Source organism: Aythya marila (assembly GCF_965140915.1).
Source record: "Aythya marila genome assembly, chromosome: 14".
Taxonomy (NCBI): domain Eukaryota; kingdom Metazoa; phylum Chordata; class Aves; order Anseriformes; family Anatidae; genus Aythya; species Aythya marila.
This window is the reverse complement of record NC_139055.1, coordinates 8,891,617-8,905,982: the sequence shown is the minus strand read 5'-3', so window position 1 is coordinate 8,905,982 and position 14,366 is coordinate 8,891,617. Positions and strand designations below refer to the sequence as shown.

General features: G+C 45.7%; 1 protein-coding gene across 4 annotated transcripts in view; it reads left to right on the top strand.

Moving 5' to 3' along the window:
* The window catches only part of NRG2 (neuregulin 2), a gene marked incomplete at its 5' end in the record, with an annotated part of 177,219 nt that overhangs the window by 33,118 nt on the left and 129,735 nt on the right, over nucleotides 1-14,366 (top strand). The window contains one exon of one of the 4 annotated variants that reach the window (XM_082771876.1): nucleotides 6,189-6,245. The exons of 1 other annotated variant lie outside the window; for it this stretch is intronic. Of the gene's footprint in view, nucleotides 1-6,188; nucleotides 6,246-14,366 lie in introns of those variants that run through there. 2 more of the 4 variants (XM_082771875.1, XM_082771877.1) reach the window with 2 other exon arrangements.

Sequence of the window (14,366 nt, the reverse complement as noted above, 5' to 3'; positions counted from 1 at the left end):
AAGCAGGGCTTGCCTGTCTGTGCAACGCAGAAGACCAGCTGGCCTCATATATTTCACATTATTTTCTTTGTCCTGGAGAAAGGCCATGAACTATCAAGGACTTGATTGCTGCTGCTCTCAGATGGGTCTGACTCTCCCTGGGCCCTTCTGGGAGCTGATAATCCTCCCATCCCAACAACACCTTTTTCTAGTCCTCTTCTCCCCTCTCCTAGTAACAGTGTTAGCTCTACTATGTTCATGTCTCTTTCAGCCTCCTCCTTTCTTTCCCATCACGTACTGGCCATCCCCACCTGCACTCAGCCCAGCTTCCCTTGCTTCCTGCCCCAGTCTCTCTGCAGCTCATCACCACCAGCGTGTCCTGACAGGCCGGCAAAATTTGCAAAATGAAAATGTCTTCTACCACATTTTTCAGTTTTGCCACCAAAATTTGACAGAGCCAAGAGCCCGAAGATGCTTCTGCTGTCCTGCACATGCTCAGTGACCTGAAGGGGATCTAGACAAGTTTCTCCTTAGCAGTTCCCAAGCTATTCTTTCTCTCATGTAAGTGCTCTTAAAATAATTATCTGATCCTAAGTGGCTGGAGAAGTTCAACTTTGAGACTGATGTTTGGCCTCATCTTTTTTCCTTTTTTTCAGGCCTTGCTGCTCCCAGAAGAAAGGGCAGCTCTTGGAGGACACTAGTCCTGAGAAAGCCTGTTGGATCACCACAGCCCACTTGACTTCTCCAATCCCAAATTCTTCTGCTTTTAACATAGGCAGTAGGCTGGCAGCTGGCACTTGTGAGAGCTGAGGAGGTGAGTTCATGGGAAGAGAACAGCTTTCAGTTTCAGTGCTTGGGGACCAGCTGGGGTTTAATTGGGATCTTGAATGATTTTTGATGTAGGTGAGAAGGGACTGTCCTAGGGAACAAGGGCTTGGGAGTGTGTGGCCCAGTGGGATGTGATTTGCCTTTCTGGGCATAACTGAGCCTCATCTGGTGTCCTGACTCTAACTCTATACGGGTTCCTGTCTGGAGAGAAGTGCCCAACCCATTAGTTAGTCTAGGCCCTGAATTTTACTGATAGCCTTTTTAATGATTGACAGGACTTTTTTTAGTTGTCTCAAACTCAGTGGCCGTCTTCTTAGAATGTATCTCCTGTGTCCCAATTCCTCAACTTGTCCCATGTATCACTGCAGATCTGTTTGGGATTCAGCTTAGCCAAGACCATCAGTATTATGGGCTTGATTTTCTAGTCCCACCCCTTGCCTTGATCTCAGGGTGGATCATGAGGAAAATAGAGCATCTTGCAGATGATTTAATTTTTGCAGGGATTTGAGTTCTCTGGAAAAACTCCCTGGAGAGATACTCAGCTTAATCATGATTAAGGCCAACAAAAATCTGGTAGCTGATCCTCTGAGTGAAGAGGGGCTGTGTTTGATCAGTAGATGAACCTGGGTTGTCTACTGGGAATTTAGAGGGATTTTTTTAGGCTTTCTTTAGTTTGTTTTAACTGCCTGGGCAGCACTACACTGGCCAGACCTCGTGGGTGAGACACTGGTATTCATGAAGATGCCTTTATCCGGAGAAGGCTTCATCTTTTCCACAAGGTGTCATGGTTTTCTCTTTAATATCCTAGGGATTATTTTCAGGCTGAGACATGTGAGGAAAGAAGAGACTGATAATACAGATGGAACAGAAGAAAATGTCAAGTGATTAAACAGCTGTACAAGAATGCAGATGCAGCTTAAGAGATTGACTGTCGCCTGCTGGATAGAGAGATGGAAAGAAAAATTGCATTCACCTGCATCAGGATTGCAAATCCCACCCCTCTGCCTGCATATTTTCAATTGCATTTGTTACTTCTTTTGAGACTTCCCATGTGTAAACTTTCACAGAGCTCTGTACTGCACCTTTATAGCCCTGGTTGCAATTCTACCTCCCAGAGTCTCTGGTCTGTTTTTCTTTTGTGGGGGGAAGAAATCCTATAAAAATAAAACGTATGCAGTCAAATGAGCTGTTTGCCATGCCAGTGTTTTCTTTGGCTCATGTGTCTGCGGTACATTCTTGAATATGCATGACTTTAAGTGTCAGAGTTAATGTATACAGATGAGGGAAAATTTGCAGGTAACTGTGCAGATAAAAAATGCATCAAGCAGAATGTGCCTCCAAAGACGGAATAATTTGGGCTGCTTTCTTGAAACATCCTCTTATTACAGTGGCTTTAATGCTTTCTGTGTGCTGCAGCTCATGAACAGGCGCTATGGAGAACTGAGCAGGTGTTTCCGTGCTCACACTGCTGGAGAGAAACCCAGGGACTTGACAGGACTGCACTTGATGTGATTAACAAACTGCACCTGGAGTAAATTCCTCTGTCCCTCCCATGGAGCTGCTTTATACAACCTCCAGAATGAACCAGTGTGGGAGGCAGGCTGGCAGGGCCAGCTGACCCAACGTGGTTCTGGGATAGCTGCTGAAGGCAGGTAGGTCTGGGGTAGGTCTGGCAGGGTGAGGACAAGAGAGGCTGGCCTGTCTGGGGCAGGTCTGCTGTGCCCCACAGCACCCAGGTCTCGGGACGGGTGGCCCTTGAGCATCTTCTGTCCCCCACTAGGTGGCACTTGAAGCCCTGCTATGGTGTCCCTGTCCCACAGCCACACAGCCTGTCCTGTCCCCGCACTCTATCTCTGCCAAGACAGTCCCCACAGTTCTGGATGGAGAGCACGGCACAAGTGCTCTCCAAGTGCTCACAAGTGCTTTCCACTGGAAGCTGGTGTGGCACACGTGGCACCTGTCCTCCTAGCAACTGGTGCTTCCTACAAGTTGTGCCAGAAATCTGTGGCACCCCTGACCCTGCAATGCTAGGAGTCATTGCATTGCATGTGTCTCACTGGGAGCTGGTGCACTGTAGGTGTCCCGGTGGGAGCCAGTGCAACACGTGTCCTGCTGGATGTCACTGCATTGCGCTTGTCCTGCTGGCAGTTAGCACATCAGGTACGTCCCACTGGGAGTTACTGCACTGCACACTTCCTGCTGGGAGTTAGTGCTTCACAGGTGTCCTGCTGGGAGTTGGTGCATTAGATGTGCCCTGCTGGGATTCAGTGTGTTTTGCTCATACCTTTGTGTTAGCTAGTGCCTTGCACACTGGTCCTGCCCTGCTAGGAGTTGTGTTGCTCATGTCCTGCTGGGAGTTGGTGTGTCATGTTATGGTATTGCTGCGAATCAGTGAGTCCTGTGTCCTACTGGGAGTTGTTGCATCTTGTAGGGCTCTGGTCCACGAGGAGGCAGTGCATCACAAGCGTGCTGCTGGGAGTCAGCTCATCAGTGTATCCTGCTGGCCATCTGTATCATCTGGGAGCTGGTGGATCACACCTTAGCCTTGTCTGCCTGGATTCAGATGTTACATGTGTCCTGCTGGGGGATGTGTCCCACATGTCCCATTAGTCTGTGTGTCACCCTGTAGCCCTGCGCTGCCAGAAGTAAGTGCAGTGCATGCAGACTCTTCCTCTTGGCAAAACTCTGGTATCCTACTGGGAGGTGGTGTATCACATGTGTGTAAGGGCTCTGCATATTCCTTTCCTACTCTGCCTCACTGGGAGTCAGCATGTGACGTGCTGGTCCTGAAGACAGCACATTGCACACTGTGTCCCTTCATCTCGGTGACAGTCTGTTGTGCAGCAGCCTATTCTCCCAGTTTGCTCTCCTGTTGTTGTTACCCAGCCCAGCAGAAATATTCTCCTGCTCCCAAGGACACCTGGCCACAGCTTGCTCTTCCTGTCTGCAGAGAACACGGAGATGCTGTGGTACTGTGATTGTTTTAATTTTTATTATTATTATTTTAAATATCTCTAGGGCTGAGAAATAAGTGATGTTAAACAAGCACACCCAGCATCCCCATCCTCTGCAGCTGCTCCCAGGAACAGCAGCAGATGATTTCTTTCCATCCTTGCCTCTGGCAGTCTCTCCCACCCACCATTCCCTGTCCTCTAGGAACTGTCCTGACAGCTTTGCTGGCTCGGTCCTGCCTGCTTCATCCGGTGGAAGTTGGAGCTTCCCCAGCTGACAGTGGTCCTCTTTGCCTCCCACTTACATGTATGAACCCAGAACCCTGTCCTGCAGAGGCTGTGGGGACAATGAGGCCTGTGGCACACTGGATTGAATCTTGGACTTGAAGCATCCACTCTCTGTGTTGTCACTCCAGAGGGTGACTGGCTGTGGCTCTGGTGATGGGGAGTGAAACAAGGGCCTTGGCCATGCACAAAGGATGAATGGCCTCATTGGGACAGACCCTCTTCATACACTATTGCTTGCAGTGCTAAGTGGGGTTTTGTGATAGTTGCTACCTCCCCATGTGTGCACAGTCCCAATGCAAGACATCCAGATGCTCTGCCCTTCTCTTGCATCTCCACAGGTTACATGGTTTCCCTTGAGCTTTGGGGCCTTCCTTCCAATTTCCATTGCCACCTCCCCATTGCTGTGGCCTGTGTCCCTTGGGGAACCTCCACATCTCAATGCCTGTTCACTGTACATCTAGATCTTCTCTTCCCTGTGTCCTCTGTTACTTGGTGCCTTTCTAATTTCCCTGCCTGTTCCTCCACACCACAGTGGCTGATGATGTTTTTCTAGTGGACACGGGAATGAGGCAGCCATCGCATGAATGGCATTGCAGAGAGAGTTGCTGGGGGAAGGCTGCTGTCAGGTCTGAGGGGGAGTTTATGCAGGGGCTTCTTTGTTATAAGGCAGGTGAAGTGAATTGAAGAAGCTAGCATTGCAGAGCATTGCAGAAGTGGTGAGGGCTGGCAGTAGTTACATTATACATCCATCCTCCCCTGCCCCGAGAAATCATGGTGTGGGTAGGATGGTGTTTTGAGCACCATCAATATGGCTTTTCCCTTTCAGAACAGCTTTTTCAGGCTTCTTGCAAATTCAGGCTGAGGTGACAGTGCTTTCAGGCCCTATATAGACTTCCTGTAACTGAAGGGGATAAAACTCATTTTTGTTTTGCTGGTGTCTGTGGCTTCACTGAAGATGGTTTTAGCTGTGTGATGGGGTGCATGGAAGAGGGGACCACAGTACCTGCAAAGGCTCCTGGTAAGCCTCTCTAATAAAGTTCAAGGATGAGTATATGCCATACAGGCATGTGCAGGGACTGAGACGCCAGTCCTGGAGCTCAGAGTCATGCAGGGTTAGGCCCTTACCTGCAGCTGTTCATTTGTCTAGGGAGAGCCAGCACCATGCCTGCCTGCCTGCATCTTGTCTTGCAAGTGAGCTGCTGCATGATCGGTGTCCCAGTGCCTGTACCCTCCTTTCTTCAAGAGTCAGCACTGGCCTGGGCTCTTGTATAGGTGGGATCAGAGGGCAAACATTTTCCCAAGAAAGGGAAAGTCAATTGCATGCTTCAGGTGAGTGTTTGCAGGACAAAACCTAGAGCTGGTGAAAGGGACTGTTGAGACATGCAGGTAGTTAGGTGTATGTGTGTGCACCAGCCAGTCCTGAAAAAGGCTGTCAGGCTTTATTGCTCCACACATTGCTATATTCCTGAGCCAGAAGACTTTGGTACAGCTGCAGGTTATTTGCTTACAATAATAGGAGAGATGGATAAACCGTGAAACTGGAAAAGTTATAGAAAGAAATGACCCCTTCCTCTTCAGCTATTCATTTATATTTTCTTGATTTGAAAACGAATATAAAAGACTTGTGCAGAGCTGTTATGCTGTCTGCATCAGGGTGTACAGAAGTGAGATGATCCCAATATCTTGGTACATGGTTTGCCTGTCCACCTGGGACACTGGATCTCCATCTGTGCTACTTAATAGTCTAGAATAAGAAAAAAGGGAATGGTTATGTTAACTTCAACCTCCCCTGATTTGTTTTCTTTGCACAGCACAATTTGCTTTTATCCATGAAGCTGCAATATCCGTTTTTGTTTTTAGCTTATAGTGACTAGACCTGGGGTCTAACAACCTTCTGCTGTCCGTGGAATGAATGTGGGAGCTGGAATGCCTGGTTGAGTTATAGCTGTTCTCTGCTACATAGCTGCTTTTGGTTCCTGTACTTGCTTTTATCTGGTCAGTTCGTGCCAGTTGCAGAGTGGACATGTGATGACCCTGCTCAGGTGACCAAGGCTGCCCAGCGCTTTTATGCTGAGGTCACTCTCAGTTCAGACTAGATTTGAACTGAGGACTGGTGGAGCTCTTCAAATCGTGTTATCAGCCTCTTGATCTCGATGGGACCTGTCCTTGCAGAACAGCAACTTCAGAGAGAACAGTAAGGTAGGTTTGGGTTTACTGATGATGTGAGAGAGAGAGACTAGATAGAAAAGAACGAGTTTCATTGGGTCCTGTGTAAAATCTTGTCTGTTGATCCTAAAAACAAGAGTTGCAGTGGTGCTGTGAGTTGGGGCCAGACTGCTTAAATGTGCTCAGCTTGGCACTAGAGGGAGCAGGACGTGATTTTTCTCTAATCTTGTAAAAACATGATGCCGTGACACAGCTGGTAGAGTGGTTTGGCAGGTGGGATATAGGAGAAATGCTGCAGTCTTTTCAGCTTTGTAAACATAGATGTTTCTCTAGATGAAATGAAATCTCTCATCCAGCTCAGCCAGGAAAGTCTGGGAGGAGAGGGAGGTGCTAAGAACTTTTAAAAGTTCAGTTTGCTAAGTGGGAATTGTTTTCTTTTGGGTTTTGAAATTGCAGTTTTGAAAGGAGCCAGGGCTCTGCCAAGTACGGGCACTGTATGCTCTGGTGGAGAGCAATGTTGGCTTTGCTGCTACTGCAAATTAACCAAGCTTGCTCTGTTTGTGAGGAGCCTGGTTTGACATACATATAGATATGATAGAGATATTGAAGGCCTCTCTGTTAACCAGATTATGGTGTCCTTTCGACTTACATTGCTGTACCGAGTAATGCTAAGTTGCATCTATGTGCCATGCTGTGCTGCAATGGACACATTCAGAGGTATCCCTCCAGGCCTAGAATCTAAACACAAGATGAGGAACAAGGGAATAGAGACAATGCAAGGAAACAAAGAGACTGTAATGGTATCCTGCCTTGTCATGAATTGGATAATTCCCCTATGACTAGTTGGTGGGCAGTGGATTACTCAGCAGGAGGAAAGGGGTCTGGAGTCAGTCCTGTGAACTTCGTTCCCTTGTTTGTAAAATGATGTTGTGAACATCTGGCTCACACATGGAGTGTGACACTTGGCTCACAGAGTCATATAAATGTTTTCAGATCCTTGAATGGCTGTTGCTGAAATGCGAAGGATCATCATTAATGAAATCTGCAATAACACTGACGGAGCATTTGTGTTTGCTGCAATTTGTAACTATGTCTAACACTTGTTAACGAACGCTATTGTGGGTTGCAGTGCGACCAAGGAACACTTGAGGATAAACATGACCAAGTGTTTGTTCCTGGTTTGTGCTACTATTTATCACTGCAGGTGTTGAAACGTATCATGTTGTGCAGCAAGGCTTTAAATGGGTGAATAGGGTAAGAGGGGAGCCTTAGCTACCACTACTTCCTTTGTGATTTTTCCATCTGCTCTGCTTACATAATGAATACGGGCAAATGCCATCACTGGTTGATTGAAGAAGATCTGTTGTGTTAGAGAGCTCAACAGGACATCAGATAAATCTAGCGGGTGGGCTGGACATTGGCATTAGACAATGTGGCTTGCAGTAGTGAAGCTATACCCATAAAGAGACCTAATTGCAGACATGAAGAAGAAGCAAATGTTTATACATAGAATCATTGTATCATAGAATGTTCTGGGTTGGAAGGGTCCTTAAAGATCATCTAGTTCAACCCCCCAGCCATGGGCAGGGGTGCCACTCAGTAGACCAGGTTGCCCAGGGCCTCATCTAACCTTGCCTTGAACACCTCCAGGGATGGGGCATCCACAGCTTCTCTGGGCAACCTGTTCCACTGCCTCACTGCCCTCGTAGTGAAGTATTTCTTCCTAATATCAAACCTAAATTTCCCCTCTTTTAGTTTAAAACCATTTCCTCTTGTCCTATCACTATATGACCTCATAAAAAGTCCTCTCCAGCTTTCTTGTAGGCCCCCTTTAAGTACTGGAAAGCTGCAATGAGGTATCCCTGAAGCCTTCTCTTCTCCAGGATGAACAACTCCAATTCTGTCAGCCTCTTTTTATAGGAGAGGTGCTCCAGTCCCTTAATCATCTTTGTGGACCTCCTCTGGACTCATTCTAATATGTCTATGTCCTTCTTATTCTGGGGTTCCCAGAGTTGAACGCAGTACTTCAGGTAGGGTCTCCAAGAACAGAGCAGAGCAGGAGAATCACCTCCCTTGCTGGTCATGTTTCTTTTGATGCAGCCCAGTATATGGTTGAGTTTCTGGGCTGCAAGTGCACGTTGCCAGATCACGTCAAGCTTCTCATCAACAAAACCCCAGGTCCTTCTCCTCAGTGCTGCTCTCGATCTATTCTCCACCCAGCCTGTATTTGTGCTTGGGATTGCCCTGGCCCAGATGCAGTTGTACTTCGTGGCCACCTAAACCAAAGTGGAAGGGATAGAACTGAGATTAAAGAATCAAAGGCAACAGGAGACTTGCATAGATGATTAAGGACCTCCTAACTAAACTCAGACATACAAATGAGGTGTACAAGCAGTGGAAGCAGGGGCAGGTGGTCCAGGAGGAGTATAGAGTTGCTGTTTGATCTTGCAGGGGTAGGATTTGAAAAGGCAAGGATGATCTGGAGTTGAATCTGGTAAGGAATGTGATGAGTGATGAGAATGATGCAAGTACATACACAGCAAAAAGAAGACTAGGGAAAATGTGGAAGAGCTGCTGAATGGTGCTGGGGACCGGTTGACAAGTAACATGGAAAAGGTTGAGGTACCCAGTGCCTTTGTTGCTTCAGCCTTTACCATTAAGACCATCTTTCATCAATCCCAGATCATGGAGAACAGGGAAGAGTCTGGAGCAAGTTAGGAAGTCCCCAAGCAAACTAGATCCACAACTGCTAAAGAATGTGGATCATCTTTCATATGAAGAGAGGCTGAGAGAGCTGGGACTGTTCAGCCACACCTCGAGTACTGTGTTCAGTTTTGGGCCCCTCACTACAAGAAGGACATCAGGGTGTCCAGAGAAGGGCAACAAAGCTGGTGAGGAGTCTGGAGAACAAGTCTTATGAGGAGTGGCTGAGGGAGCTGGGCTTGTTCACTTTTAACAACCAGAACTGGGCACCTCTGCTACAAGGTGTAAATGATCTAGGGCTTTTCAATTTACCTACCTGACTGAAATTATGGGCAGGTTGTGGGCTTACGGAAGTAGAAGGCATCTTTATGATTTTCTTTAAGTATCATCTCCAGAACTGAACCTGGTACTGTGACAAAGCCTGTGCTAGTACAAGGTGGAAGAGTGAAGTTACCATCCCACTTCCTTGTCTGTACCTGTGCATTCCATTGTGGGGTCCCCATGTGCAGGCTGCATTTTACAATACCTTCTCGATCCTTCTCTGTCCCTTCCCTGTTTGTGGGACTGACTGCCCTGCTGGGATCTCGTGTGTTGGATTCACACTGACTCAATTGTTTCTTATTTATTTTCTGACTTAATCTCCCAAATTCTTGAGATTGGTTTGAATCCAAAGCCTGTCCCGTGATATACTGGCAGCCTCTTCTGTGCTGGCATCATCTGTGTGAACAGTAAACTTGCTTCCTTTCTGTTATCGGGTAGTCAGTAAAAGGGCTAATTAGGGTGAACCAAGAAACCATCTCTGTGAATCCTCATTTGATGTGTCTTTGTAAGACAGTAAGTATGACTACTCACTGAATGTGTTTTCTAGATGTTCTCCCTTAGTTTATTTAGGAGACTATCACTAAACAAACAGCAAAGGTCTCATTAACATGAAGAAGTGATAACTACTGCATTTCCTTATCTATAAAGTCCTTTCCCTTGGCAGTCTAGGGAAGCTGAGCTGGTCTGAGGAGTTAGTTACCGCAGCCTTCCTTTCTTGACTCTAGTGTCTGTGTTAATGAAAACTAAGTGAATGGGTCTGTAATTCCCCAGATTTTCTTTTCTTCCATTTTGTAAAGCAGCACTTCATTTGCTCTCCTTGTGGCCTTCTAAGGCTATTTGGTTGCCTCTGGCAAACCAAGCAACCTGTATCCATGCCCTGAGATAAGGCTTATCAAGCACATCTCATTGGAAACCTTTCACATACAAAAGAACTGCTTACTCTGCTCTTGCCTTATCTGAGGTTTAAATCTTGTCCTCTTGTAGTTGATAATAGTTGTGCTCCATCAGCTACTGCTTTTTTTCTCACACTGGTCTTTGTGACCTTCAACATGTAACCAGGACAGCTGATAGTGTATTGGAACTCTGAGCAGTGGACATGCCATCTCTTTCTCACAACTTATTGGCTTAGAACCTTAGTTTCTTGCTGCAAGTATTTCTCCAAATCTAAGTGTCTTGGCTTTTCAGCTTTGTATTTGTGAGGTGGATGTTAACTCTTGCCTGTTGTAATCTAACCAAGTGTCAGTGCTTCCTTCTGAACTCCACCAATATCTTATAATTCAGCTGCATTGCTTCTTTCCTGTTCCTATTGCTTTTTCCTCTGCAGCAAGGGAGCTTGCTTAAGGCCTGCTTCTTGAACATATGGATAGACCTGTTATTGCTCTTTCTTTCTTTTTTTTCTTTTTTTTTTTTTTTTCTCCTTGTATTTCAGCCTTCCAAGTGGCATTCACACCTCGTAGCTTACCTTTCAGAAATTGGCATTTCTGCTTTCCCTCTGGGGTCAGTCACCCTCATCCATGTCACTTCCTATGTCTGTGTTCTCCCCAGTCCTCCACACTGAGGCATTCCTGAGAGTGAGCCTACCCGTCACCTACACTATTCCTGTCATGGTAAATTGTTCTCAATATGTTCCAGTTTGCCCTTGTGTCCCCAAAACTGCTTCTCTGCATTGCTGAGACTTTCTGTAGATCTGATTTTTCCACTCTCCCTGAACCTTGCAGCCCATGCCCATGTCCCTGAAGTACACAAACTTGTCTTCCAGAACAGGCTGCTACCTTCCTGGGTTCTCTTTAGGTTCTCCTAGCAAATTTGTTGCACCTAGTAAATCATAATTCTGGTCATTTAGAAAGTCTTCCTGTTTATTCTAAGTTAGTATCTCCAGGGCATTGGGCAAACTTATGCAAGGATCTTTTTGCTCCTCCTGGGGCTACTGTGACTCCTCTGTTAGCCTCTTCCTGGATACCATTGTCTGGACCTGTTGTACTTTTATTGCCCTTCTGCTATAGCCACCCCTGCAAAGTGAGCAGGCTGGTCTTTGGAAAAAAAAAGGCTCTTCAAGTGTTTTATTGTCTCTTATTATCACTTAAACATGGAGTGCATAACATTTTTCTCCTTCCTTGTTTACCCTGTGCTGTATAATGGTTAGCTATGTAATTGATACAAATCACAGAGCAAAACATGACCTTGCAAATGTTTATTATTGTGGTATTGCTACATCTTCTAGAGAAACAGTCAAATTCAACAATGTACGGTCCTTCCACTGTGTTGAGCACACAACCTGCAGGATATGTGGGCTTTTCTTATACATCTTTCTATTGCCCAAGAGGATGTTGACATACAAGTAACAATTACCCCTGGCTGGTGTAGAAAGGCCGTGTTGGAACCTTTTGAACAAGATACCCTTCTAAAGCAAAGTCTTTTTTTTTTTTTTTCCCTTCTTTTTCTTTTTTTCTTTTTTCCCTTTCCCCCTTTTTTTTTTTTCTCCCCTACATTGACATTCTTATTTTTCAGGTAATGTAGTGGATATCAGGCTGGAATGAAATGGTGGGGCAACTCTGTGGGATTAGTAAAGATACTAGCTACTCTGCTTGTATTAGTGTATCCGAAAGACTGCTTTATAGCATGTGGAATGGATAGAGATAATCTTGTATTGAAAGGCTGGACAAAATCCTTCTCTTCTTTCCTGTCTGTGAAGTTTTCTTTGAAAGTTTTGTGGTGGGTGCCTGGGACAGGCCAGGGTGCACTACAACAGGATATCCAGTCATGCTGGGGCATCTAGCAGTTTACATCTTGGGTAGATTGAAATAGAAGCTGAAACAGTGGTGGAGACCATTATGCTGCACTGCTTAGCATTGCAGGGTGCTGCTATGTGCAGATCTTCTGGGCCAGCAACTTGTCTTGGAAGTCCAATCTCCATTAGTATAGCAATGGACAAAGAGAAGAAGGAGCTGACTGTCCTGAGGATGTCCAACTTCCTGCCACAGCCTTGCTTTTGCCAGAAGGCTTTACTTCTCTAGAGGTTCTTCTGCAGACCTTGTCTGCTTGCTGTGAGTTTCCTCTTATTTCATGATTACTCAACAGCATTCTCTTTTACAATACTCCAAGTGAATTTTGAAGTATGCCCATTTTGCTTGCTATGATTATTGAATGCAATAGATTCTCTCTTATTCTGTTGGCACATTTTCCCCTGGCCCTTTTCCTTGAGTCTTCACGCTTATATTGATAGTTTCTGAACTCATTGCAGTTTTCAGTCCTTCACTTGTTTCATCTTTGTGTGGCATCCTGTTCTCTGTAAAGGTGCTAAGTGCTAGCAAATGCAGTTCTCTAGATCCATAGGCCATGGGCTGGTGAATCTGACCTTGATCTAACTTGGGTATATCGAGGATCTAATAGGGGAATAACAAGAATTTTTGTCCTTTTATTACTTGCTCTTCCTCTCCAGGATGCAGTTACCTTCAGTGCCACTTTGGCTGTATACTGTCACTAACTTCCTGGATATGAGACCACTTAATGATGACAACAGATGTATAAAATAGGGCTAGTACTTTAGTGTTGGTGTAAACAATTAAGACTTGTTTAGCACTTAAGGCTGTCTACTAGGAGATGTAAAACACTGTTCTTCCAAAAGCCATAAGAGTCTACAGAAATAACTGCTCAGGTCCAAAGAGAAGGATGTAGATATAGAGGAGACTATTTCTGATGAAAACAGACCATTGGCTGCCTGTACAGCTGAGGCTGGGATAACAATAGGACAGACACTTTGCAGTGTGTCTGTAGCTCTCCCCACTGTACACTACAGAATATATGCTCTTTGCAGTGTGTCCTGAGTTTGAGGGGTTAATATGACAATGTGAGCTATCCCAAATTAGTATGCCTGATAATACAGCTAGCTCTTCTCCTGACATATATAATCATAGACCTGAGATCAGGGCACCTTCCCTTCAGTCAGACATAGTGATTGCTGGTACCAGTCACAGGTTATAAACTAATTTTGGCAGTTGGCCATAAAACTGCTCCTTTCAGTGAGACACAGAGGCGTCTGGTGTCAGCCTGACACAAACCATTTGACCAGGGAAAGGCCTCTCTCCTGGTGGGATTACAGAAGAGCTGATGCTGTTAGCAAAGGTAGAAGTATAGAGAGAGGGGCTCATAACCCAGCACTAATAAATATTAAATGCCTGTTATCAGGCCTGGTGTTTGCTTTGCAGCCCAAGCTTTTTAGCCTGCTTTGGTGGTTATCCAGTGAAGGCAACAGGTTTATCAGCAAGTTCAAGCATGTTTGGACTGCAAGATCTCTCCTGGTGTCTGGCACGTGAAATTATCCTAATCTGCTTTTAATATCCCACTCTGTACTCTGGCTGCCATTACATACAATCTCTGCCCTGCACCTCTGGTTTGGGTTACTAGCTGCTCACTAAAGGTTTTAATCCTCTCCATCTCTATAAACACTACAGCATACTTATTTTTCCTCCATCAATGCAAAAGTTTGGCAGGATGCCAGAGCCTGCAGGATCAAATGGCAGAAGAGACTGTAGCTGCTTTTCTGGGGAGCAGGGTAGGCTATGGTTATATGGTGAAGGGTAGTCCAGAAATAAGCATGAGGGTTATTAGTCCCTTTGCTGCCCCGAGTGCCATTCAGCACTGGTGGCATACACTGGGAGATGTGTCCTGTCAGCCTGAAAGTTCTGTATGTCTGTGGTAGCTCTTACCCCAGGTGGGGTAGCCTGAGTGTAGGCCAGTGGGGATTTCCAGAGTTGGGGGATCTCCATTTTTGGAGTTTTCCTAGACGGAGCCAGACAAAGGTGATCATATCTATAGTTTGTGATGGTCCAATCTTGCACTTGAGGAAGGAATACTATCCTTCAATGAGCCTTCCAACTAGCACTTCCAGAGTACTACATTTCTTTTGCAAAAGAAAGTGTTCAGTTATTAGATTTCCATCCTGCCCCCTCCTGCTTTTGCTTTCTCCCAGTGTTCATACATATTCACAATAAAATTCCCCCATCTTTTTTTCCCTTTGACTTCCCATCTGCTTTAGCAGCTTTCTGGACTCTTAAGCCTTAATCTTTAGCTATACCATGCTACTTGTCAAGTTACTGCAACTTGTGCTGGAATCTGGGTAGTGAGCTCTGG